The 24,736-nt window shown below is 37.8% G+C and overlaps 1 protein-coding gene across 4 annotated transcripts in view; it reads right to left on the reverse strand.

Moving 5' to 3' along the window:
- The window catches only part of PPP3CA (protein phosphatase 3 catalytic subunit alpha), a 302,384-nt gene that overhangs the window by 231,568 nt on the left and 46,080 nt on the right, over positions 1-24,736 (reverse strand). Inside the window, exon 1 of one of the 4 annotated variants that reach the window (XM_082462355.1) lies at positions 7,935-7,941. The exons of the other annotated variants lie outside the window; for them this stretch is intronic. The gene's annotated coding sequence lies outside the window, so the exon portion shown is untranslated. Of the gene's footprint in view, positions 1-7,934; positions 7,942-24,736 lie in introns of those variants that run through there. 4 annotated transcript variants of the gene reach the window in all.

Below are 24,736 nucleotides of genomic sequence, written 5' to 3' on the forward strand. Positions count from 1 at the left end.
GGAAAAAAATCTATAAATTTTCATTAGTTAGTCAATATTCAACTAAAGCAAATGGGAAAGAGACATTACCCCTTTTCTGTAAAAATATCTGCACGGTTAATCATCAGGGGAAGAAATCTTAGAAAAGGAGGCAAGACTGTCACATTTTAGTGATTACGTTCTTCAGGTGGTACATGCTGACTAGTGAGGCTTCAGCAATCGTGGTGGGGGGAGAATTCTGAACTCTCAGTTCTTACTCTGACTCCACAGTGACCACAAGGCTGGCATCAACTCCAACACACAAAACCGCCTTCATCTACAGCAGCGCCCTAGATATGCCAACACCACTATAGAGAGCTGCAAGACAGAATCAACAACACACAGATCATCACTGCAATCATCTGACCCTTCATGAACTAAAGATAATAAAATTTCAAACTTATCTCCCCTCCATACCTAGAAAAACCTAAGGAAGATTCAAATCCCATAATATCCTAATAGTATATCATTTACATTAATGTGCTGAGACAATAGGCTTAACATATGTCACACATATAAGTAACATACCTATGAATCAAAGGTCCAAGACATGTGTGTATTTAAGACAACTTCCTTAAACAGCTATGGGACAAAAGCCAAGGGCATTACCATGATTTGATTTCTATGTCATGTTCATGAACCCAATCTTGGCACTTGTTTCTTTTAACTGAGTTGGCTTATGGGACTTCCTGCTAAATATTAGCTGCCCAAAGTTCATAAACATTATTTGTTCAGCCCAGAGGCAAACTGCTATAAAAATTATAGGAGGGCAGTCACCAAATTCATTTATTATGTCTACTACTACCAAATTAGCATTTTTCATTTTTTTTGTTACCTTTTAGCAATGCTAAATCCTGCCTTCAAAAGCTCTGCCAAGAAGATGGAGCATCTATGCTGTAAGATTCCACAGTCACCATCCTCTCCAACTCAAAATCCCTCTACTTCCTCAATTCCCTCTCCACTCCCTTCTCTGAGTTTTAAGCATACTTCCTCTTTGCCAAGGTGAATCTTCTACCCATTTTCTTGAAAGTGCCTCACTGCCCTCTCTAGCAGTCCATTTTTTAAATCAATTAAGCAGAAGAGTTCTCTTACATTTTCAGATTCTTCCTGTGGGTTGGCTCTTTTCCTCTTGCTACAAAAAGTCTCAGGCCTCCCCACGCAGGAAGGAAGGAAGGAAGGAAGGAAGGAAGGAAGGAAGGAAGGAAGGAAGGAAGGAAGGAAGGAAGGGAGGAAGGAAAAACCTTTCCTCTGATTCTGTTCCTTTTCAACACAATACCTCCCCCTCCCCTATGAATGTCTTGAAAATGAGACTGACCCAGCCCGCTAATTCCTCACTTCCCACCCACCACCTTAACCCTGGGTACACTGCTTAAGCCATCTCTACTTCACTTAAAATGTTCTCCTAACGCCTCACTTTCCTGTTTTTCCACACACCCACTGCTCTATCTGCTGGGAAGTCAGAAACTTAGGGTCATTCAAGACCTATTCAGTTCTGTCACCTTATGCCTGGAGTCAGTTACTAAGGTCTTATATTTAGTTGATATTTCTATTATTTGTCTCAAATATACCTCTCAGTGCCAGTACATTGCTTTGGGTGCTTTTAAATTCCACCTAAAATATGGTGAAACTCTCCTAACTAGTCTATCCACCTTGATTGCCTACAACATGCTATAATAAATCTTTCCAGACACAAACTTGACCACTCCTTACTTACAATTTATACTACAATTTGCCCCATATCCTAATGGTAGAATAATCTTCCAGAAGCCCAGCAGCAATCATGTGACTATGCTGCTCTAAATCTTCACTAACTCCACATTCTCTAGTGAATTAAGTGCAGTTTTCTTAGTTTGTTATTCAAGGCTTTGCACAGTACAGCCCCAAACTACCTTTTTAAATCTATTTTTCTCTAACTTATATTCTAGAATTCAAATAAACAATATTAAATTGTTATTTCCATTGATGAAGGTGATTACAGGATAAAATGTTATTCATTCTTCCCTCTCCTATCCAACACAAAGGTGACATTAAACAGAAAGACTGTTCAATAACAATCATTCAATGCACAACCCACAGAATCAATAACCTAATCAAAAGTAGAAAAAAAAAAGAGTGTAAGTTCCATGCAAACAGGGAATTTTGTATATATTTATTTTTACTGCTTTATTTTTTTTTTTAGCTGCTATATCCCCAGAACCCAGAAAACATCTTGGTATTAACAGGCACTCATTAAGTTGGATTGTTGGAAATGCAGGCATGCTGTGGTGATAATCCACTTTGCTTTACAGCTGGGAAACACAGAAGGTACAAGTAACAAGGTATGATAACATACAAGTATTTGTAAGATAAGTGTCTAAATATGGCAGTACTCCAGAAATGTGATGTCAGTAGAAGGAGGGCCTTTACTTATTAGCCAGCCTCCATAACTTGGCCACAGTTTTCTCCAAGAACATGTTAATATTTCATAAATTTTCATTTTCCCACAGTAATCTCCATGGCATAGAGTTAGTTGCTGAGGACTTCATTAAATGTGAGGAGGAGTTCCTACAAATGGAGTTAAGGGCACATAACGTGTGAGATAGGAAGAAAAATACACTTCACGTGGTTCAGGGAACACTACATAGCGGAAGAAAAATACACTTCACGTGGTTCAGGGAACACTACATAGCAATCAAGTTCCTTGAAGAATACTGTGTAAAGACAGCAATTTTCAAAACAAAAGGTCGAAGTGAAAAGACAAGGTGCTGAATTTATAGTACTTTTATTATCTCACATCTGTAACTTATGAAGTGGCTACAGATACTGCACAATAAGAAGCACTGAGACCCATGAAGAACACAGACCATTCATACAGGTGCATATGCACTTAAACCACCAAACGCACATTTTAAAAGTACAGTTTGTTAGTTGTGATAAGTGTGCATCTCAAACTACTGCCCTATCACAAGGCATAGAGGAATGTCCACTATCAGTTACCAGCAAGGATGTTCAAACTGAGCTTCCTTCAAACTCAGGGATGCATAGGAAAGGCTCACTGCATAATGCTGTAAGTTTCTAAAAGTATGTTTACTGATACAAAGCAATTGCCTGCCAATTATTTGAGATGCACTATGCTAAAAGAGGTTCCAAAAGCCCCTTTCAAGTAGACCTTAGTCTATTTAAATGGACATACTAAGGTATATCTCGGAGAAATAGCACACCTGCATACTGGCAAAAAGGACCCGTCCAAATTCTTTAATACTCACTTTATTTAACTTAGTTTTTATTTCTTAATTTACAGGTTGGTTGGTCCAGTCCCTGATTCCCTACATCAGCTTTAACAATTGGATAAGATCCATTTTTAGTTAGCAGTAGCATTGTCATTTGCATTCAAATAAATCATGGCCTAAAAGTCCTTTTTATAAGGTTATACTCCAAAATAGATTAAATATAGTGTGATTCTATGAACTTTTAAGAATAGTTCCATAGACTACATGTAAAAATCATTCTAATAATTTTTTGTTAGACCCCTTCATTATAAAACTGCCAAGTTCCTGGCTTCCAAAACAGGAAAGACCTGTGGTCTTATCAAATTTACTATAAAACTTACTCATTTTACCTATAACAAGCCACCCTTCCCTGTAAAAGTTATTTTATGGCTAAATTTATAAAATATAATATGCATTCTATTATAAAAATCAGACAAGGGAAACAGAAGTAATTCTGTACTTGAAAGGTACAAAAATAGAGATGATTCTGTCAGCATTAGTGATGGCAGCTGGTTTTAGCCACTGGCAAATCTACCTGCCACCTCATATGCGTGTTCCTCAAGGTCCCTCAGAGAATTAACTTCTCATACATGCCATTCTCCAAACACCAGCACTCCCCATACATCTTTTCAAGTCCTCTAGATTTCTCTTTATAAAATTCCATGTTTTCTAAACCTCAATAATTAAAAAGCAGCTTTAGTCAACAATAAGCTCATGACAAATACTTACAATTCATGCATTAAACTAGACAGTTATATCTAGTATAATTAAAATCCATTCAACAATTCTTTCTTTTATTCAACCAATAAGAATTTACTGGTGCCAACCATGATTGGTCAGTTGTAGTTACCTATTTTCCCACATTACACCAACTAAAAGTTGAAGTTAATATTTTATGTGTATATATGATATTCCCTGTTTGTTCACCTTCTAATTGAAGAAAGCAACCATAAATTTAAAAGGTAATAAGCATTAACAATTTTTTCATGGGTAAGCCAATGGAGGAAGAATGGAACACAAATAAAAATGCCACAAATAAGGACAAAAACTGCAGACCTGTAAGTTACTTATCTATCATATGTACTGCTTTTTAATTCTGGCTTGAATCTGTCCCCTTTTGCGGGTAAGGGGATCTTATCCCCCCTCCCCCATCTTCAGACATTATTTGTCTTCCTGTTACTGCATGAGTCAGCACCACTGGAAATGGACAGCTTCCTGCTGTTTATTAAGCGGAAAAGTCTCCCCATGGAATGATACACTGTAGCTAAAGCACAAACAAGGGTAAAAGATGCACCCAAAATGTTGTGGGAAAAATTAAACACACACAAAAAACACAAATAACAAAAACGCTGCGGCTAAACAAATGTTGACATTGTTCATTGATACAATTTACCTTTCTAAAACAAAAAGTTAAGACCCAACATACTGCTATTATCTTAGTCATTCCTAATAATAATATAATAATGTAATAATTATGAACTCACTTAATAATTAGGAATGACATTTTCTTTCTTAGTAGTTAGGCCTAATTTGCTTCAAAAAGACTTCCCTGACACCACACTCTACACACCTGCAAGTTCGGTTAGGTATCTTGACACTTGCCTGTGGATACCTCACTCTCTGTCCTTAGCCAATAATATAATAATATTGAAACTCTATTTTTGGATTGATCTCCTCCACTACAGGGCTTCTAGTTCTATCATTCTAATGATAGCACTTAATAATACTACATACCACTTAGTGAATGCCTTTAATAAACAGCCTGTCACATTCATTATCTCATTGAATACTATAACTAACTTATGAAGTATTATTAGTTCCATTTTACCTTTGAAGACATTTACCTAGAATTACAAGTAATTATAAGAATTATAACTAAGTAGTATTCAGGATTTAATCCCAGTTCTACTAAGCACCAAAGTCTGAGCACCTTCCAGAGATAGACTGCCTCATCCTAGAATATACAAGAAGTATAGGATAATGAAGTAATCATATCAAGATTCATTTATCTTGGGACTTCCCTGGTGCTGCAGTGGTTAAGACTCCACGCTCCCAATGCAGGGGGCCCAGGTTTGATCCCTCGTCAGGGAACTAGATCCCACATGCATGCCACAACTAAGGAGCCTATCTGCCACAACTAAGGAGCCCATGTGCTGTAACTAAGGAGCCGGCAAGCCACAACTAAGGAGCCAGCAAGCTGCAACTAAGGAGCCCGTGAGCTGCAACTTAGGAGCCTGCCTGCCACAACTAAGACCTAGCGCAACCAAATAAATATTTAAAAAAAAAAAAAAGATTCATTTATCTATTCAATACAAGCTAATCCAGGAAAAATGTTGTCAACATTATGGAACATTAGCATACCTCTCTTTGGTACTGAGCCTTGTCTTAGGGAGGCAACACAACACAAAGATTATATAGTCCAACCATCTCAGTTCCAATCCCAGTTCCCCCACTTATTTCCCTGTGCCTCAGTTTCCTCATCTGCACAATGTGAATAATAACACTATCTACCTCATAAGACTAAATGTAAAGTACTTTACAATTAAGTATTTGTAAAGTACTTGAAATGGTACCTGGCAGATAAGAAGGGTAAGGTGTTTGTTAAGCAAAAACACTCTCCACGGGTAGACTGTATCAAATCTGCTTAATGGCAAACTGTTGACAGCACAACATGTACTTTATTTATAGAGAAACACCTTGTAGACCAAGTACTTTTAAGCACTCCCTTAGGGCAAAGGAGCTAGTTTGAAAGGGTGAACAATAAGCAAACTGTTTCTAGGTAGGAATGAAGAGCTAATAGCTGGGGTGAGAAGGGAGCAGAAGAGAAACTAAAATGATTTCAGACGTTCTCCAAAATCGCATTTTCCAGGTTGATTTTAGATCATCTAAAGTAGTATCAGACGTTAAGATCAGCCCTAGTTCAAAGTAGGCAGATTTTGTACATATTGTTTATGACCCTCCAACTGATGACTTAATCGATTTAAGCATGGTATTGTTAGTTAATATTTTGAAAGTACAAACTGGCATGTGTTACTTTCTGAATCAAGACTACAGTCTGTAACTTCCCAACACCTGTGTAAGGGTTTCTATTACTCTTAGTTTAAAGAATTAATGAACACAATTTTTTCACTCAAAGATTCTATTTTTTAATAGAGAAAAATAATAATTAAAATTACTTATTTTATTAAGACAACTCACATTTATGAAACTAAATCAAGTATAAGAGATTATAAGATATAATAAGTAGTTCTATTTCCCCTCTTTTCAAAAATAAGCTTCAATTCAAACCTCTAGGGTCAGAATGAATAAAGGAGTAGAATGAAAGACTTATTTTAGAAAAATGGTTAAGGATGTTACCACCTCTACAGGAATGACAGTACCTATCAACAATGCAGAGGTAAAAGGGGAAAAAATGATGAAATTTGAAAACATTCTGGACCAAGAAGCAAGAGAAAGTTGGCTATTATGACCTAAATCTGCTTAAATTTATTTGAGTAAATTAGGCACCTGAAAAAAAAATAAAAAGCTTTATGTAATGAAACTGCAGAATAACTCTTTAGCACAGAATAGATGAAAGGAGAACATTATAGATGAGAAAATGTGTTTAAGTTTCAGTCTGTTTTGCAGTCTTTATTCAATTAGTATTGAAGGACATCCCAGCTATTATTTTACTACAACTTCCAAAAATCTTCAATTATTTTATTTCAACTAATCAGACCAAAGATCTGTTGAATTATTCAGTAATTTAGGGCATAATTGATTCTGCAGGAATACTGAACCAACATTACTCTCTGATTTCCCAATTTTTCTTTAGAAATAACATTCTTCCAGTGTTTAAATCTGCCTTCTTTCTTTTTTCTCTTAAGCCCTTCTTCTATCTGCTATATTCTGGCATGAAAGACATGGACTATATAAAAGGAATATTTGATGTATTTTCCATATTAGTAAAATTCTTCGGAGGTTTTTTTGCCTTTAAAGAAAGTCTTCCTTCCCACAAATCCAGTCTATATAATTCATTTAATGTTTCACTTAATAAAACACTTTAATCAAGCTAAAGTGAAGTTTCACTTAGATTATTACAAATCTAACAGGTGGTTTATTATATTTCAAGCCATTTTGAACAATGAGACAATTTATATCCAATAAGATGTGTGAAAATAGCATTTAAAGCCTTTAAAAATCAATCATTAATATCTCATTTTTATTTCTTAATCACAAGATGCTCAAAAGTTCGAAAATAAAACTGAATGGCCTCAAAGGTTAATTACATAACATGGCTTGCAGGCCTTTCATCTGATCCTATTTCCTCATTAGCTTCATTACTGCCTCTTCACCCTCTAACTTAACGGTATATATTCCAGCCACAAAGAGCACCTCTCCCTGTTCTTCAAACTCTCCTCAGCCTCGACTCTAAGCTTCTGCACAGACTATGCCTTTACTTGCACGCCCCTCCTCTCTTGGTACCTCCTCATATAGCTCAATGCCACCTGTCCCTCAGGTCCTGTTCAGTTGTCACTTCTCGCAGGACACCTTCCCTGACTCCTCAGGGCTACAGGTAAGCATCCCCCCTCTGCTCCTACAGCATCTTGTTCTCTGTAATAGCTTATAGAAGTTATACCTTCTTTCATGTCAAATCCTACAGGAACATGGCTGGAAACATGTGACAACCGTTCACCACCCACATTCCTACCAGCGGTCCCCAACCTTTTTGGCACCAGGGACTGGTTTCGTGGAAGACAATTTTTCCACGGACTGGGGTCGGGGAGGGGGGATAGTTTGGGGATGATTCAAGCGCATTACATTTATTGTGCACTTTATTTCTATTGTTATTACATTGTAATATATAATGAAATAATTATACAACTCACCATGATGCTGACAGGAGGCGGAGCTCAGGTGGTAATGTGAGTGATGGGGAGCGGCTGTAAATACAGATGAAGCTTTGCTCGCTCACCTGCCACTCACCTCCTATTGTGTGGCCCGGTTCTTAACAGGCCACGGACCGCTACTGGTCCATGGCCCAGGGGTTGGGGACCCCTGCTACAGAACACCGTGAAGAAGATATAAGGCTGGGAAAAATACACTTCTCCCAAAGAGAAATTATTGCAAAGCTATTTCCACCATTATTCCAAAAACAACAAAAGGCTTATGTAAGAAAAAGAGCACTAAACCTTCAACGTATTGTACTTAATACTATTGAAAGTAAAACTAAAAAACCAAGGTCATTCCAAAATTTACCCAGAACTTAACAAAAGAAGTTGTATATTTTCTTTAGACCAAAGACCTCAAATTTTAAAATATTATGCAAATAATAGTCCACCTATCTATTTCTTGTAATTGCCTTTCAACCTTCTTTGCTGGAAGCTTGCTATGTAAAGAGGTCACATTTACATCTTATCAAGGTTTTGTATCAATGTTACAGAAACCTGACCACATTAAACAATGAAGGAAACAAAAAGTACCTCCAAAGAAGGGCCCCCCTCTGAAACTTGTAACCTGAAACCTCTAGAACACAACCAAATATATAAGCAGTAATTTGATTCATGAGGGTGTCTTTAATTCACACAATCCGGAAGCATAAGTATCAGCCTTTACATAAAGGAAACTATACCAATTGTTTTTTCTGAAGACTGACCTCTTTAAAATAGTATCAGTCTTTAATGCAAATTTAAATTCCTCTTATGCCATCTCAATCCTTTTCACTGAATTTTTTCACAGTTACACTTTTTCATTTTTCTTTATTATTCCTTTTTTAGTTCTTTTCCCCCACATTCGTGGAGAAATATATGGTACTTTCACATACATTATCACCTGTCTCTTTTTTCTTCATTCACCCCATCTTACATTCATGTACCACATATTAATTAGACATCCACTGTGTACTAGGAAATGGGATTACCCCATTTTAAAAACATATGAATAGACTTTATTTTTTAGAACAATTTTAGATTTAAAAAAAAACAGAACGGAAGGTTACAGACGTCCCTCCTGCCCAGCCCCCCACAGTATTCCCTACTATTAACATCTTGCATTAGTGTGATATATTTGTTACAACTGAGACAATATTGATACATTACTATTAACTAAAGTCCACAGTTTAGTGTTACTGTTTGTATTGTGTAGTTGTGTGAATTTTCACAAATGCATGTCATGTATCCACCACTACAGTATCATACAAAATAGTTTCAATGGCCCTAAAAACCCTCCGTGCTTTACCTATTCTTGCCTCTTGCTCTCCTGTGCTCCCCCTGAGCCTCTGGGAATTACTGATGTTTTTATTCTCTCTATAGTTTTGCCTTTTCCAGAAAATCATACAGCTGGAATCATACAGCATGTAACCTTTTCAGATTAGCCTCTTTCACTCAGCAATAAGCATTTAAGGTTTTTCCACTTTTTTCATGGTTTGATAGCTCATTTCTTTTTATCTCTGCACCAGTTTCTTTACACCTTCACTTATTGAAGGACATCTTGTTTGCTTCCATGTTTTGTCAATTATGAATAAAGCTGCTATAAACATTCATGTGCAGGTTTTTACATAGACATAAGTTTCCAACTTATTCTGGTTGAGGTGGCATTTTGATAAATACCAAAAAGCATAGTTTGTTTGTTTCCTAACAGAACACCTGATTTTTTTTAATTTCCTAATTCCTGTCGACTCTTTCTTTCACTTGCATTTAATTATGAATATTTAGATAACTAAGTATGTAAGAGTTTCTAATCATTCTTGTCTCTTCAGAGATTCATTCGTTATCCAGGATAAAGTGGGGTGCACATTCAATTCACAAATGCACACAATTCCTATTAAACAAAAAAATCAGCCACCACTTCTACAGAGTAGATGTACACAGCCTTGCAAAATGCTCAACGAAAATTAAATCAATTGTAAATGTGCACAGGCTTCACCTTTTTCCAATGATAATCCTCAGTCAAATCCAGTCAACGATATTTCTTAAGTACCTACTACAGGTAAGTCATTAGTTGGCTACAAACAGGGTCTCTACTTTTTACTGCTCAGTAGTTTGAGTGGTGAGAGTTCTCTCTATATCAATGGCATACAGTGTTCTCCTTAAACAGAAATTTCTATGAAAACTGAAGCAATCAGTCATAACACTAAGACACTGACTATATTTTAGTTTTTTAAGTCCTCTTCCTAATCTCCCTGGGATCCATCTTGATTTACCTTAAAGCCTAAATAAACCAGGTATTTTTTCCCAAGTCACAATGTTGAACCTGCCTAATACATAAAAATGCATATTTCTAATATGGAGAGAAACCCACTTCTTAATTCTTACATGGCAGTAAACAAAAAAGAATAAGTAAAAGCCATTACTAAAAAATTAAGAACAGTTAGGACTTTTACTTATTTTTTGAACTTTAAAGTCATGTTTTAGAATAAATTTAACACTGCAATTACTTTATTTTTTCTATACAATTGTTTTTCATTGACGTATAGTTGATTTACAATGTTGTGTTACTTTCAGGTATACAGCACAGTGATTCAGTTTCATATATATATATGTGTATGTATATATGTGTGTGTGTATATATATATATATTCTCTTCAGATTCTTTTCCCTTATAGGTTATTACAAAATACTGAGTATAGTTTCCTGTGCTACACAGCAGGTCCTTGTTGGTTATCTATTTTATATATAGTAGTGTGTATATGTCTACACAATTTAAAAAGAACTATAAGCTTATAACAAGGTCAGCATTTTTAAAATATATTTTATTTAAATATTATTTTGTTTATAATCTCCCTGTCATTATTTTGTTTATAATCTCCCTGTCAGCCCTCCACTATTACCTCATTACTCCAAATAGGACCTCTCGCTGGTCCTCAGAATTAGGTCCATTAACTGTCCAGAGAGAAATGTGATGCTCTCCATGGCACTCGCTCCACCATCTCCTGTCTGCTGTGGTTTAGAAATAACACCTGCTCAGAAATGGACCTCTCCATACAGACCTCAGGGCTCTTAAGTTGTGTGCTTCCTGGTCTCTCTTTCTGCTATAAAGTAAATCATGCAAGTGGGCTATCAGCTTCCTTGTGTCCTGAGAACCTGAAGGCCAACCTTCTACCCATACCTCTGACCTGTGCTAGCAATGTCATAAGTAGGGTTTGCGGAAGGCAGTCCCAGTTTCTGCCCGTGGTACTTTCACCTTCAAAGCATTCTGATTTAGACAATAAATTATCTGGTCACCCTGGTCAAAAGCATCCCCCCCCCGACTCACTGACTTTCCATATTCTCTACTGTCCCTTTAAACAACCACCCCTGCCGACACCCAGCCTCTTCATGCCAGCAGCTGTCAAACTTGCAGAGCTCTGACTACAAGAATTCTGCAGCCCCTATTTTTCATACACACTATATTCTACGAAGAAGTGATTTTTAAATGCAACAAATTTGTTTTATGAAAACTGAGTGGCTTCCCCATAAAGCATTTTTCCAACTAAAAAGTGTAACTAAAATGTCTTGGACTTCCCTCGTGGTCCAGTGGTTAAGACTCCACATTTCCACTGCAAGGGGCACAGGTTCGATCCCTGGTCAGGGAACTAAGATCCCACATGCTGTTCAGTGCGGCAAAAAAAAAAAAAAAGGCTTTCATCAGACTTAGGAACATAACATTCTTCTTGAATAAAAGAATCTCAAGCCATTCACCTTCTCACTAAGAGAAGTTTGTTCAGTGTTCTAAAGTCACAATAGGAATTGTTGTAGGGAATTCAAGATTAATGGTAAAGCTGAGGGCCTGGAATTCAAGTCAATTTTAAAAAACGAAGAAAGCATGGCCACAAACCACGCAATTCAATTCCATTTTACAGATGGCAAGGCCAAAAAAAAAAAAAAAAAAAAACATGTGATCCAGGAGCAACAGAGGGACGAGTAAGAACAAGGAGGGAAATGAGTTTTGGGGAGTTTAATTAAGGGTCTGAAGAATGACATTTAGAGAACAGAATGAAGTAAGGGTGACAAAAATGCTTGAGGAGGTACTGGAGGGGTAGGAGCAGAGAGAGAGCCAGGGAGCAGATGACCAGCAGCATCAGATACCTGATCACGCTGCATCTGTACGGAAGCCAACAATCATTTAGAATTTCCATTAGTAAGCAGTGAAGAAATGCATTCCTGTGACTTGCGTGTGATAATTGCTAAAGGGCGAGTGCTGTATATAACTTGTTGTTTTGTGTCAGAATTAGTCTGGCCCATCAAAAGATAACTTGCAGAGTCATTCACCAGCTTCAAATATGCTCAGTTTGAAACCTGACTGAAACCAGCTGAGCACATGACATCACCACAGACTTTTTACTATAAAAAGGGCAGACTCTGTGAGGTCAGGTAGCAGAACTAAGCTCGGTGACCAGAAGCCAAGCTGGAAGAGGAAAGAGCCAAGGGAAGTTCAGAGGAGGAGAGACTCATTCCAAGAAGAAGCGAGGAAGAGCAATTTGCTCAGAGACAGCTGCAGAAGAGAAAGCACACAGTGGAAATTTTCCTTTAAGGACTGGGGCTGCTGTCTCTCCCAAAGATATAAATCTAAAGCAAAGTCTCAAAGGAGAAACTGATGGAAGCTCTTCCAGGTGTCCAGTTCCTGGCACTGCATTAAACTGTAGCATCATCATGGGAATAGTATTCAGGTAGTCTTCCACTCAACATGTATTAATTGAGCACCTACTATGGATCAGGCCGTGTTACAGGAACTGGAATACGTTAGTGAATAAAATGGACAAAAGTCACTGGAATGAAAGACAGTTAATAAACAGGCAATTATAAAACATGTCAAAAAAGCATTGCAGAGAAAATTAAGAAGAGAAAGTGGTTGGGTGGAGAGTGGTGATATTTGAGCAAAGACTTAGGGAGGTGGCGAGATGAGCCGTGTGGGTATCTGGGAGAAGAGCAGGGCAGGCAGAGGTAACAGCAAATGCAAAGGCCTTGAGCTGGGAGCATGTTTTCTGTGTTGGACGAACATCAGGACAGCAAGTGCTGCTGCTCAGAAGGAACAAAGGGAAGCAGACGTTTGACCGTGGACAAGTTAATTTAATTTAGACATGCAAGGGTTCTGCTAGTAGCTGTATAAGAACGTGGGCTCAGGAAAGGGTTTGTTATCTCAAGACCGAAAAATTATAGCATGTCTTTCTGCTAAGGGGAAAGATCCAGTGAGGAGAGAAAACAATGATGCAGAAGACAGAAGAACTTACCAGGGCAATGCCCCCCAGATAGGTAAAAGGGGGTGGGATCTAGTGAGGATGGGTCTGCCCTTCCCTGGTTGTAGTGAAACTGAATGTGTACAGGCTACAGGCTGATTTGGTCTGTTTACATTTTTCTAATGAAATTGTGTTGGCTACGAATGAGAATGGGTCAAAAGAACCTGTCGTAACTTTATGAAATTCTTAAGTTATTTAGGCTATGCACAGCTGGGTTTTAAACGAATCAAATGTAATAGCAAGAATGCAGTGAAACATACACCATCCAACTCAGGTAGGAAAACAAACTCCTGTTCGTATTTAAATTTCTTTTCCTTTTCCCATCTTTGCACAACTTTGTTTTAATTTTATATAGCAAAATAATAATCTTCTACTCAGTCAGTGAAGATACTTAATACAACAAAGGCAGCCTGCCAGCTATCAGGGGTGTTTCTTCCTGTACCAGGTTCCCAAATGACAAACCACGAGGAGGGAAACAGGAGGGGCAGAATTTGCATTCAACACACACTCAGATCTTACAGAGCCTAGAAGTACATCTTCATGGCTCTGGCTTCATGACAGAAGTACTGTCTTCTTGACAGCCCTCCACCCCATACCTTTTCCTTGGAAGAGCTGGTCCAGATAACAAGACCATTTTATTATCTTCTCATCGATGACAAGTTTAAAAGTGACTTGGAGTTATTCTCTATGAGTACAGGTAATCCCACTACCAAAATCATTTAAACCTGGCTTAACTGCTAAAACCTATTTTGAATGGGGGTGCTTTTGAGCTCTGATAACCACTTCACATCCATCTGGTGGCAGCAAAGCCAGAGCTAGGTGGTGACAGAAAAACAACAGTTTCTCTCGCCTATCTGTGCAAACCAGAAGATGGTGAAGATTAGGATGAGAGGGATGTGATGGATAGACCTCACTGGAATGCAGTGGAGGACTTACATGCCTGAGGTATGTATCTAGATCTCTTCCCAGATGACTGCTTCAAGTCGGGATAAACACACGGAAACACAGGCCCCGAATTCCCCAGGGCCTATTCGGAAGGAAGGGTATGCAGCACATTCTCTGTGATCTGATTGACTTCTGGGCTTCTCGTGCTCCTCCCATGTGGAGCTAGTGTCTGACGCACACTTGCTCTGGGTGCTTCTCACTGACTCTCATTTCTTCTCTGACCTGATCATTGATTTTGCACCCCAAATAATTCTCTTGCCAATGGATATCCATAGACTGCTATTAGGGCAATTTAACATATTAGATGTAAGTGTTTAGCACCTTAGCAAGCTTCCCTTCCTAAGCCTGCTGAGGTGCAGGGAACAAAACAAGGCTCCCACTCCTCACTACAGAAGCGTGGCTGGTCCACAGAGAGGACAAACCTGCTCCCAGGGAGGTCCTCAACACGTGGATTGTGGGCTTCTAAACAGCTTCTCAAACTCTGACGTTCATAGAATCAGCTGTCATCAAAAGCGTCTTTCCTTTTTACCTGTTTTTCATTTACCTGGGTCAAGTATTATTCAGTTCAAATGTATTAAATAAGAAGAAGTGATTTTTATAAGTTCATGCGACACAAATATCACATTCACCGTCAAAACTCTTTGTTCATGCTTTCAAAAATTAAATCAAAACCTGCACTACTCAGATTTCACACACATTTTTAGCACTAGGATTTTACAAAAACAGGATTTTCAAAAAAGCCTTGAATTTCAAAGGGATGGTTTTTAAATACCCGGTTTTAACATTTAACTGATCAGCAGGATAGGTTCAGATAAAAGCAAGCATCTGGCCCTAACAGAGCAACTCATTTGGTGGCTTGAGGTAGCACAACACCCAAGCCTTCGTTTCTCACTAGTAAAAAGAGAGCATTGGCAAATACACTCATCTTGTGGACTTCTTTCCACACAGTGTTATAAATTATTAGTCTCCCAGCTTAGTAAATGTTATCAACATATACTGCAACTATTTTAATTTGTAATACAAAAGGTAAGTAGTCAGGTGCAATATGAGTGAATTAATAAACCTGGAGTATTTTAAATGCAGAAAATCACTGCTTGCAGAGAAAAAGATCTAAGTAATGTGGCAGATAATTCTGAAGACTGCTGCCTGGCTCACACTTCCCTTCCCCTGAGCACTGCCATCAGCACACCTATACCTGCACTGTAATTCTTTGACCCAACTTCTAGCTGATTGATTTGAGGGTAGATGCTAGACCCAAGCTAAGACGATCAGATTGTCTCTCCCTGGAAGTTGTCATTTTGATCTGATAAAAACAGCCTGGGAGCATCTGAGTCACAGTAACAGCCACTCTAAAGAATCCACCACTCTTGGGCTTCCCTGGTGGCGCAGTGCTTGAGAATCTGCCTGCCAATGCAGGGGACACGGGTTCGAGCCCTGGACCAGGAAGATCCCACATGCCGCGGAGCAACTGGGCCCGTGAACCACACCTACTGAGCCTGCGCGTCCGGAGCCTGTGCTCCGCAACAAGAGAGGCCACGATAGTGAGAGGCCCGCGCACCGCGATGAAGAGTGGCCCCCGCTCGCCACAACTAGAGAAAAAAGCCCTCGCAGAGAAACGAAGACCCAACACAGCCAAAAATAAATAAATAAAATTTAAAAAAAAAGGAATCCACCACTCTTGCTTCTAAAGATCCCAAACCAGTCCTGAGTCCTTAGGGCCACCCCTGGCTGCTTTCTACCCTTCTTAAAACTGATGGTTGTTATTCCCAGAACTCCTTTAAATACTGAAAATTTTAAATTTAAAGTAATTAAACCTAAATAAAACTTAAAATCCACGTCCTTAGTTGAACTGGCCACATTTCAAGTACTCAATAGTCACATATGGCTACTGGCTACCATACTGGACAGCCCAGATTTAGAGAACACTTCCATCATCAAAGAAAGTCCTATTAAATAACACTGCCCCAGACGCTTCCTTCTAATTAACTTCCTTTTTACTTAAGCTGCTAAGGATCAGAATTTGTTTTGTTTTATGTGCATACGTGTTTTATACTTGCACTCATAGAAGTCTGAACAAGAGTCATAATGGTAACGTTATGGAAAACTTGTAAAGGATTTCTGGGTACTCTCAGAGGTTCTAAGTCTTGGAGTTAATGTCACTTCAAAAGTTAAGGTTTACTCACCTCATTCCTGGACTTCTCCTGGGTCATGGAATCACGGAATTTAAGAACTTGGGAAAACCTTAGCAAATATCTAATTCGACTTCCTGTTTTTCACACATGAAGAAATGAAGAGCCAGAAAGCTTGTAACTTGCTTTTGTTTCTGAGCAGCACTTAAATTTGGTTTAACAGGTTAAGACAAGATAAATAAGATACCAACTAAACCGTAATATACAACATAACTCTGCAAATCTCATGATTACACAAGTAACCAGGCATGAAGTTTAAATATTTATTTACTCATGAAGCTGTTACTACACCAACTCCTTCCCACTCCCCACCCCCATCTCTCTCTTTTTTTTTTTTTTTTCATTTATTTTGTAAGGTACATGCACCATGGTTACCATTGCTTTCAATGTCATACTTCCCCATATCTAAACGGCACAGAAAACATTCTGTACTTTCAAATCATGGAGCAGACAAATACATTTTTTACTGTAATTTTTCTTTTTCACTAGAACCTTTATGTTCAAATCTGCCACATGATTAGTCATCTATACAGATTGAAATCTGGATAGCTGGAGATGTTTTTATTCCGTTGCTTTTAAACAAACAGTAACCAAACATCATTTAAAATATGTGGATTAAAATGTCATCCCTATGTATCAATAGATTTAAAATTTGCTAAAGCAAGTTCCCTTGGCATGTCCATAAAGCAACGTGTTCTTCCTAGCCAAAAAAAAAAACCTTCAAATCACAAACCTGAACACTGACAGTAGACAAAGATTCTGATGCTCTACCATACCGTCTCATACCTAAGTGCGGTGAAATCTGTCATCGTCCACCCAGCAGAGAGAATTTACAGCTGCTTTCAGGTAAATACAGAATTCAATAATCGTGCAATGTTAATTTTGCCAGTAGGGATTATTTTTAAACAATTCTTATACTGTATTTGCTTCCCTGAAGTCAACTGTTGTCAAGTGTTAGAGGCGTTTGTGACCTCCCAAACACCCTTTCCATTAAAAATAAATGACTTACATGTTTTCCCACAGACAGATTTGCATCTAATAGGACTAGTTGATAAAGAAGTGGAGTAAAATGGTTACAACCCCTGCGTATATCAAATCACTACAATCCATATTTCTGTATGGTTTTTCCTTCTTAACGGTCAACAAGCAAATGTTTCCCCCTGCTCACATCACATCACATAAACCAATGTTCCAAATTTTATGAAACAATGATAAACGTTTCAAAGACTTAACCAAGGCTATTTCCTTTTCCCTTCCCTTTCAAACACCAGTGGTGTGTGAGTACACAAATATAAACATATATAAAATATCTATTTACGTATATATACACACATACACATTTGTTTCACAAAGTTTTCTAACATGCAGGGGTGTTGGCCATTCCTGTCTCCGGAAAACAGTTCTCCCAAGATCATGGAACATGACCAACAAAGTCAACAAGGGGAAGCCCTGAGCTCAGTGGCTGCTGCTGTGAATCACGTCATTAATCAATGGTGGCGTGAATCATCGAAAAACAGTCCAGGGAGCACAGACCAAGAACTCGCAGTCTTTCCTCAAAGGTTTTAGCAGATAACTTACACAACAAGAACAAAAAAAAGCAGAACAGCATAAACTCCAACTCCTAAATTGCACGGCTAAAGCATATGTTCTGTAGAGAAAATGTATGAAAGCCAATAAGTATATCTTAAAGCAAATGAACACAAACGCCGACCACAATCCTGGCTTTCACTCAAACACCTGACTCCTTTGAAACATTCCATATACCGTGGAGGGGATCACAAATTAGTCAGGTCATAAAGTTTTGCACCTGGAAATATTTACTACACTAGTAAGTTACCAAGAAGGAGGACAAATCATGGTGTCTTATGAATGGAAGTTATGGAGTTGATTATTTTAATAAAAGTCAAACCACTGATTAAAACATAAAAACTTCCTTACACTGTTGAAGGGGCTCTTGAACCAAACTCACAGCATGTGTGGGTCCTATCTTCATTTCAAACTGGAACTCTAAACACTATTACAGGCTACTCTATATGCAGAATTTTGCCAAAGGTTTATTTTAACCCTTCCTCCAATATTGATTATAGTTATACCAAAGCTACAAAAAATTAAGTATAAGCGATTCAGCTTCAGCAGCCCCAGTTGGTTATGACAAGCCATCAAGGGAGGATCTGGAGACCTGCAAAAGGAACCTGGTCCTTTAACAAGGTCTGGGTAAGTGGCTCAGCTGTCACCTGTGACAGGGTTCGGCCTCTTGAAGGAGAATGCATTAGCTGCAGTGGCCCAGGATCAGTTTTCAACAGCTGGCATTGAACCTTTAGGCTTTTAAGTCATTGGTAATGTTTTTTCTAGTAGAAAACATATTTTCTCCAGCAAGTTTTAGGGGGAAAAAAGTGTGTGTGTGTAATATTGATACATCTTTTCTCTTAAGAGAAAAAAGTATTTCAAGACTACGTTTACTAAACATTTACTGCTTAAAGATTAAATAAAAGGTCATTCTCAAATCTGTATTTCATTTCTCAAGTCCAGCAACTGCAGGGGGAAAAAAAAAAAAACCTACTAGCAGAAATACCTAAGTTAATTTATCTTGTTTTAGCAAAGTTTAAAATTTTTGGAATAGCCATCAGCTCTACAGCTTTGATTCCTTTAAAGATATTTAAATATACGGGTGCTTAAGTATTAGAAACACAACTGAAAAGTCACATTCATTTTTCTACACTCCTTTTAATGTACACATTTAGTGCTGAACCACCAAAAGAAATAGAGATAAGAGTCTTTAGAAAGAACTGATGACCTTTTCTACTTGACAGAGATCTTGTTTTGAAAATACTCAGCATGGAAAACACAAGGTTCTGATCAAAACAGTGGCAAAGCAGTTTAATTTTCTTAGATATGTGGTCCAGCCCTCTGCCTGGGAATATGAAGCTCAGATGGCCTGGATAGCCTGTCTTCTGCTCCAATTCAAGTGTACAGAGTCTTCTGCTTAAGGGGCCATTGTTCTACATCCAAGGCAAGCAAAGGTTCACCATCTCAATCAGCACGGGTACAGAATTTTTTTTTTTTCTTTTCCAAGATATATGGATCATGTGGCATAAGAAAAGCAAACATAACAGAGCTAGTTGCCTATTAACTTTTTTTAATTGACATGGAGAAAATGCCTAAATACGTTTTCGGTAAATCTGTCCAAAGACAAACTTTAAAGTTATCTTGCTAATCAGTGGCTGGCAACTTAAATTCTATGCAATCTCAGAAAATGCAAGTGAAAACAACAGTTCCAACAGCCCAGTTCCTGTCTCCTTATACCTTTATTTTCCCCTCCTTGCCTGGACTGTTGAAGTCAGACAGGTTGAAGAGACGGTCACCTTCAAGAAAGCACTTTGCCCTGCCAGGTGAAAGTCACGCCAGCAACCAAAGCAGAATCTGATATAAAAATAGGAGCCTAAGGAATCCAGGGAAAGCAAAGCACATCGTGCGGCCAGCAGTTCAGATGGCCAAAAACGCAGAGGTGACAGAAGCTTAAGGCTGTATCTGAAGGAGCTACAGAATTCACCTCTCCTACCACATTAATCAGGTAAATTAATAAAACACTAAAATGGCCAGGTGTTGGGCTGAAAAACCAGTGAGTAGACTATTTGATGTTGCAGAGTTACAGGTAAAGGACATTAATCTTCTACTTTTTTACATGTCTTAGTTTATAAATAAAGGCCATTTACTTTACTGAGATAAAATAATGGTTACTCACCGTCATCCAAAAAAAAAAAAAAAAAGATTGCAAGGTTGTCCATACAAAGTACTAAATATAAAATTAATACCATTTAACGTCAATACAGGATACTAAATATGATATTAACCACTCTTATGTCATTTCATTTTTAAGCACCCTAGGTCAAACAAATTCACAGATAATTTTTTTCAAAAGAAGGAGAAAAAGATTGATATCAAAATAGTGCTACCAAAAGCAGAAATAAAGTTAAGGGGTTTACAGGAGTCAAAAGCATGCTAGTTACAAAGGCATGATGATGTCTGTGAGGTAGTAAAAATATTATTTGTGTATTTAAAAAAATAAAGGAAGCAGCTGTCTAAACATTTTAGCTTTCTTCCCAAAAAATGTTTATAGGCTGTTCTGAGGATAGAACTAATCCAAGCTGAGGCAATGTTTTAACCCATTAGAACACACACACGCACACGCACACAATCACACACAATCACAGTCACACACCCTGGAGTGCCTTGTGTCCCCTCCTCCTTCCCCTTTTTGATTTGAGGCATTTCCTCCTAACTTGGCTGCAAGAAGGAAATCCTGAAAGTGACGGTCATCGACAAATATCTGTCACTCCCCAACAGTGCATGATAAGACTAAAAAACTTTTAAGTACTTACTTGCTGGTTTCAATTTTAAAAAAGGAAAATGACATGCTATCTTTTACAAGTTATCATTATAAATTTAATGCCAATCTGATTTTATTAAAAAGATATATCTCCATTAAAATATACTTATAAAGTACAACAAAAATAGCTCCAATCTAGCATATGCATGTTTACTTTCCTATTTCCTTCATCTTTATACATCAAAATACATATTGGTCACATAGATGTAATCGTGGTTCCCTTATAGTTTTGTGTTCTGCATTTTCACTTAACATTTCATTATAATCATTTCCATATGCCCCACATATTTATAGTTATAATTTCATTAAGAATTCCATAATATTCCACAAATTTAGTAAGCTACTTATTTACTTGCTTACTTATTTCTACAATGCCTTCTTACAGAATGGGCTTGATGTGGAATCACTATCATTTGGGGTAGATGATCATGATTTCCATTATTCTGTTGTTGGACACTTAGACTGTTTCCAATTTTTTTTCTCCCATTTGTAGCTAAACCTGCAATGAGCAACTTTATGTAATACAGCTCCCTTTCTCAGTTGAATCGTTTCTTCCTAATGAGTCAAAAGTTGTAAAAAATTTTTTAGTAACTATAATGCCTCATTGCTTTACCAAATGTTCATACCCATTTATAATATCAAGAATGACAAAGTAAAACAAATATCCAGTAATTATTTCAGTACTGAGACAGGTCTAAAGTCAATTTTTTAAATGCTCTTAACTTTTTTTCACTTTGTAGAATTAAATAAATAATGCATACTTCTAGATAAACTTCAAATATGTATTTGCCAGAGTCTAAAGTAAAATCAATATTCTCCCAACTCCTAAAACCCATTCTCTGATGTAAGCACTGTTAACAATTTGGAGTATACCTTTTCACACCTTCTCTTTTTTGTACAACAAAAGAAAAGGTGTTGAGAGCATGTTTGTATATATGTAGGATTTCTAAACATTTCTTTCGTTTTACAATACTAAATCTCTTCCTGTCTTCAAATATGAGCTCATTATATGACTTCTATGCCTTCTGTAATATGATTCCATCTCATTCAAATATCACTCAATGCCAGTTATACATTCAGTATAGCAACATCACGAAGTATTTTATCAATATTCGGTTAACTGCCACTCCTGAATAACCTAAAACAGAAGATAATCCCCAAACTTTAAACAGTGGGATGTATGTGTGTGTGTGTGTGTGTGTGTTTCAGAATTACCTTCCTGTCTGTGTTTAAGACCACTAATAAAATGACCCTGCATGCCCTAAGAGCGCGTCACTAGGGTGGTACAACGAAGTGTTTAGGAAGGAAGCTAGCCTGACATCATAAACGTGTGACCACATGTGGATAACCAAGACTGTATAAAACCAACATTGTACCTAGCAAGACAAAAGAGTGACCTACAGTTTTAAAAGAGATGAGTGACACAGAATTAAAAGTCCACAAAAGTTCATGAGACCTGCCAGGAAAAAACTAGCAAAATCTTGGAAATAGTGGTTTCTCTAAAGGGTATAAGTTGTATTAATTAATATGGTAAAGCCATTAAGACCCCCTCTGTAAGGAACATCACTTTTGTCATCTCTATGTCAGTTTGCCTCTTTCCGGTGCAGTCACTGCAATTTTCTTTGGTGACCTACGCCTCTCCTGTTATCAGCCATACCATCAAGTGACACCCAAATTAAACCACCCCTCCTGCATTTGCTGTCCCATCGCTATGTTCTATTTTTAACAATACTTATAACTAACTGGTGTTTTCTTGTTTACTTATTTAATATATGTCTTCTCCCACATGAAAGTAAGGGCATTGTCTCTTTTTAATTCATGCCAATGAATATTTATTGAGCACCTACATATGCTGTACAAAGGGGGCAGAATAGTGAAAACAGGCAAAAAATGTGTGCCCTGGTGAAGCTCACATTGCAACAAAAAGAGAAAGACAATCCACTATGAGTGTAAAATCTATAGTGTATTAGAATGTAATGTGTGCTGTGGAGAAAAATACAAGAAGGAAGGAATATAAAGAGTGCCCAGGGTAAGAGTGGAGGCGTGTAGATGCAATTTAAATACCATCTCCAGCACCTAAAAGAGAACATGCAGACAGTCGATAAATACTGGCTCATGGAATGGGCCAGACTGACAAAAGTCAAACAGCATATCCCAATGGGAGACTCCCTGGAAACAGTGATTGGTTTTGAGATGTGCAGATAACAAGATCAGAGTCATCTGGATGCAAGAGATATTGGAGCAGGCAAGCTCCACCGTATTTGGTGTTGTGAATGTGTATGATTTGGAGCTATTGTAGCCATCTGGCAATCATAAGAATAAGCCATCGTAGGCAGAAAGGCAGAGCCAAAGAGAGCAAGAGAACCAGCACTGGTTACATCATGATTGCCTGGTTCAACTGACATCCAAAGATTTGCCCTCTGACTGAGCTATGTAGCTGCTTAGGGCAATCAGAGCCTCTAAATCAACTCAGCTCTTCTATGTGGGGCGTAATAACGTCCTGCTTTGCTTTCACTAACAGGAGTTCTCTTAGGGGCCATTTCCTCATTTGGAAAAGTTAGAGTCACTATGTTAATGTTGTTTCATCCACCCTGAGCTGGGTTTCTTATTATTTGCAATCTAATGAGTCTGTACTGCCATGCATTCCAATTTACTATAAAAATATAACACAAATAGTCTTCCCAGCACACATCATGCTTATCAGTATGACCTTGTTTGAGTTTGGAATATTTCCTCTACCTTCCACTCCCAGCCTCAACCCTCTACCAATCCTACCTAGGATATCCATATCCTACTTCCCTACCTCTTTCACAAAGCTTCACTATTAATCCATTCATTATTCATTCAGTCATTAAATATATGTTTAGCAGGTACTGAGAAAAAGAAGACTAATAAGGCACAGTCCCTGTTCTTACGGACATTTCAAAAAGGAAGGGAAATACTTCCATAATAGCTGAAAAAGCAAATGCAGGCTAATGGCTGCTTGAACAGAATGATGCGTAGGAGACAGTGACACAGTGAAGAGTGGGGCGAATAAATACATGTTTCAGGTGGTCCACAACTTCCCTCACTTCCTCTATGCCCACTGATGGTATCCATTTATTATCCTACACATATAGCCCCCAACATGGGAGTCATTTCTCCCCTAAAAGGTTCTACGGTCCTAGAGGGCAGGAACTGTGTCCAATCTTTTTTATAAAAAGATTCTTTTGTAAATCTTTTATTCTTCTTATATATCTTCCCAACTTTCTACCATATAATACAGAATGTCTCCCATAAATGTTTATTCACTTCAAATGTGGGTGTTTTGTTCTCAAACTTTTGAAAAGGACCATAGACGCTATTTCTAGCCCTAGTTAAATTTCATTGCTTTTTGACAGAGTACTTATTTTCTCTTATCTGTTTTGACAGCTGAAAGCTTATCAGAGGTGCTCATCCTAAATGCCATCAGCAAAGGCACCTTTTCCCACAGCATCTCCACGTGGCCTCTCAATCAGCCTCTTCTTTGTGGGTCAAAATAACTTCCTGCTTTGCTTTCACTGACAGACGTAAGGGGAGTACTCTTAGGAGCCAAGGAGATAATTACTTGAGAGAATTTCACTTTTGAGCACCATATACCAGAGCCACTATGCTGTGGCAATAAATTAGAGAATGTCTACTGCCACAATACTCCTTAATCAGGCTGTTCTCCATTTACATAAAAAATTTTAAAAGAATGATGAACTAAGTGGAACTAAGTACAGCTTTTAGTCCTTGT

Source organism: Balaenoptera physalus (genome assembly GCF_965194825.1).
Source record: "Balaenoptera physalus genome assembly, chromosome: 5".
Lineage (NCBI taxonomy): Eukaryota > Metazoa > Chordata > Mammalia > Artiodactyla > Balaenopteridae > Balaenoptera > Balaenoptera physalus.